The 4376-nt window shown below is 25.7% G+C and overlaps 1 pseudogene; it reads left to right on the forward strand.

Annotated features, from left to right (window-relative positions):
- Positions 1-2559: 2559 nt before the first annotated feature.
- On the forward strand, positions 2560-3769 carry LOC106763334 (annotated as a pseudogene).
- The last annotated feature ends 607 nt before the right edge of the window (positions 3770-4376 follow it).

Below are 4376 nucleotides of genomic sequence, written 5' to 3' on the forward strand. Positions count from 1 at the left end.
AAGAAATAGAATAAAATGGTTTTATATTTACAGCATAGTGATCGACAAAATAAAATACAATTTCTCTTCTATTTTTTAAAACAATTGCTATTTTAAAGGTAATGAATTTTGTTCTCTTATGTCTATGTAAAGTTTTTCAGGAACCACGCTATAATCATCATTAGATATGATTATGCAAACTAGAAAGCATTATTATAAAAAAAAACTAAAAGGTGTTAAGATAATTTACTTATTTATTATAGAGAATAAAAATTAGCAAAATGGTCTAAATTTTAGGTGGATTTCCCTTTAAAATTATCGATCTTTTCAATAGATTGGTAAAATGAACCACTAAAGTACCTACCTAAGTGGACCCAATAATAATGATTAAAAAACTTTAATCAAAATAGTACAAACTTTCCATTGTTTCATCAGATGAAGTGGGGTCCATTTTTTTTTTATTATTTTGGATCATAACCCATGGCCAATTTGAAATGAAAAAGGAAAATTTTGAAATTTTATTAGAAGAAAAAGTTGAAGAATAAAATATTTTATATTTTTTGTTTACTTTATTTGTAATCATAGAAAAATAAAGTACTTATTTATTTTTGTTTTCTTTCCGCTCTTTTTTCTTTCCTCCATCCACATATAGAATACTAAAAACCCAAATGCAAAAAATAATAATTTTAGTATATTTTAATGTAAAAAAAATTAAAATATTAACGAATTAAAAATTAAGTGTAATTTTTTAATATTTATTACAGAAATTAATAATCTGACCATATATATGACATTTGTTATTAGATAAGGGTGTAAAAGAATATTATCAGTGTATTTTAATTAAACTTAGAACCAAACATCTTGTAACTCGGAAGAAGTTTTTTAATATGGGAATGTACATTTATCAATTTATCTCCTGGTAATTCACTGAAAATATATTATTTTTAAGAAACTTAAATAATATGAATAATATTTTATATAAAATTTCTTTAAATCCTTATTATTCGTAAAAGTAATTTAGTTAAATAGTAACTTTTATACCAAATCCGCCATAGTTTAACATTATATCATGACATCTTGTATTTATCTGATAATGTGTGAAATAATTAAAAAATTATAATTAAATTGAATGTATACTTTATTACAGAAAAGTACTAAAAGATATAAGTTACTTTATTTAGATTATGTCATTAGAGGAAAGTAGTTGTTTTATTTTGGGGGTTATAAAATAGTAAATATGGGGGCTTTAGATAGTAAACCAAGTTTGGGTTTGCTGGTGAAGAAGAAAAGAAACAAAGCTTGGGAGTGAGCTTTATTAGTCTTGGGGTGTGAATGGAAGATTATTACAACTTGTTGACTATTGGAATTTTTAGCTTGTTGACTCAAAAGATATTCTCTTTTCCTGACTAAAGTGCTTTTTACCTTGTGTAATTTAATTTAAAGGTTTTAAATGTTGCATAACTACATTTTAATGTTCTATTTATGAAAAACAGTTATGCTTGCAAATGTATTTTTATGGATTATGATTATTTTAAATAATGTATATTTAAATGATTTACGATTAAAGATATGGTTGTATGAAAGATAGTCATTTAGAAAATAATATAACCTTATATGAATATATTATGAGCATTGAATTAGGAAAGATATAGACCTTTTTATTAACTTAAACCACATAGGTAAATATTAGGTAGGGAAGTGAAAAGTTGATAGAAATTCTTATCACTTATTCAATATATTGAAAAGTCATACAAACTCAAGAAATATGTAGTGAGTTGCCTTGATTACTTGTTGGAATTAAAATTATAAGGCAATTTAAAAATTAAATATATTTTGAATAGAATATATATATATATATATATATATATATATATATATATATATATATATATATATATATCACAATTCTCATTGTATTAGGGATAACAAATGATCGGGTCGAGCACGGATAATGTCTACCCGTAATTTCATCCGTCGGATAAAATTGTATCCACTACCCAACCAGTTACCTACGGGTATATATCTGTTTATAGAATACATGCGGATATTTTAAAATCCGTGGATACTCATAAAAAAATATGTTTTATATATTTTTAAAATAAAATTTAAATAAAATTACTATATATATATATATATATATATAATATAAATTAAATTAAATATAAATTAAAGTTTAATTTTAATTAAATTTAATTTAATAAAATATAATTTAGTTTTATTTTTAATTAAATTTAATTAAAAATATATATATATATATATATATAATTTTTTTAATTATTTTTTGTGGGTTACGGGTATTCGCGGGTTGGATAGTATATTACCTGTACCCAACCCGTTTAGAAGCGGGTATTAAAATACCCGCTACCCATTACCCGTGGGTAATAAATATCCCGGAATAATAACTACCTGCCACGAATTTTACCCGCGGATATCTGTACCTGCGAATTTTTTTGTCATCCTAATTGTTACCTTAATCTTGTGCAACCAACACCACAAACGTCAGTTTCTTAGCATCCTTCTCTATTGTATCATTTTTGTTTAATCTTAGCGATTTAATCACATGACTTAAAATTAGTTTAAATGGAGAAGGTTGTAAGATGTACAGAGGAAATGGTGGGTTGTATGAAGGTGGGGACTATTAAAAGGTTTAAAGAATAATTCTGATGTATTATTTTAAAGAGTAGAGTACCATATACATACATACAAGGATGATATAATTCTTCATCTATTAAAGGAATGACAGGTGCACAAATCTGCACAAATTGTAATAATATTTATAAATTATAACTAACACAATATTTGATTGCCTAATACTCATTAATAAAGTATTTGACATATCTTAACACCCTCACTCAAGTCGGTGCATGGATATCACACATTCCAAACTTGAATAGAGACTCATTAAACAATCTTCTTGACACTCCTTTAGTGAGAACATCAGCCAACTACAATTCTGATCTTACAAAAGAAAAATGAAATTATTTCAGCTTCAAGCTTCTCTTTGATGAAATGTTTATCAATCTTCACATGCTTTGTTGTATCATGTTGCACAGGATTTTAAGCAATTGCTATAGTCGAAGTATTGTCACAATACAAACTCATAGCTTCATTTTGTTTAAAGCCCAAATCTGATAGCACATTTTTAATCCACAAAAGTTCACACACACCTAACGTCATGCCTCTGAATTCTGCTTCAGCATTAGATTTTACTTCTCCAAGTTACAAGATCATCCCCAACCAAAACTACAACAACTACACCAACCACAGAAAGAAGAGAAAAATTACCAACAACCTTTGCAAGTTGACTTTGACACTAAGGTTGACCCTAACAAGGAGTTAAAGATTTCATTTAAATCATCAAATGTCAATGAAGCCAAAGAGGAAGAACAAATCATAGCAACACCCCCAATTTGAGACAATGGATCAGCTAATGAATGGGTTATGCACATATGAAGTTCCAAGAATTGACCCTAATGAGATTTTAATGCCTTGTGCTCCTTCCTTTTCAGCCACCTCTACATCTTCTTCAAATTCAACCAACATCCTTGAAGACCTGCAGCTACGTGATTTTTAATGGTTTTGTGATTACATTGATAGTAGTCTTAGTAATAACAATAACAACCATGAAGACAAGAACACCGATAATAGTAATGTGGCTTTGTGGGATGATGACTTTACTAGCAAACTTAATTGGCTGATCTCTGAAGACGATGATTGTGATGATGACATTGATAGTAGTCTTAGTAATTATATAGAAGGATCTATAATTCTTCATTTATTAAAGAAATGACAAATGCATAAATTTACACAAAATATAATAATATTTAAATTATAACTAACACAATATTTGATTGTCTAATATATATTAATAGAATATTTAATATATGTTAACAGTACAATTTGAATGCTTTTGACACCTTATTCTTAAGATCATTTAAGTTGATGATTTAAGAGATGAAATTATTAATGCTATATCAATTTGTTTTCTTTAATTCCATTTTTTTTATTTTAATGTTGAACTTTAGTTTACATTAATTTATTTATAAATTAGTAGTTATATTTTCACGGTTACATCAATCTTTTTATATTTAATGTTTCTTTAATATATATATTTATATAATTGAATAGTTTTTGTTATAACTATCTGTTTCTTGATTTTTCAATCACAAAGCTATTATTTTTCGGGTCCAAAAATTTAAGAAAATAATATTTTGTTTCTTCTAGAGAGTATTTTATTTTTAATTTTGGGATAAGTTATTTTTAATGTAAGAGGAGTTTATTTATTTTTTTAATTTTTAAATATTTGTTTGTTTTACAAATCTATAAATTGGTATAATTAATTAGCTAGTTTGAAATAACAAGATAATTTTGTGGATTAACTTTTAAGATTATTGTGA

Source organism: Vigna radiata, chromosome 6 (assembly GCF_000741045.1).
Source record: "Vigna radiata var. radiata cultivar VC1973A chromosome 6, Vradiata_ver6, whole genome shotgun sequence".
Lineage (NCBI taxonomy): Eukaryota > Viridiplantae > Streptophyta > Magnoliopsida > Fabales > Fabaceae > Vigna > Vigna radiata.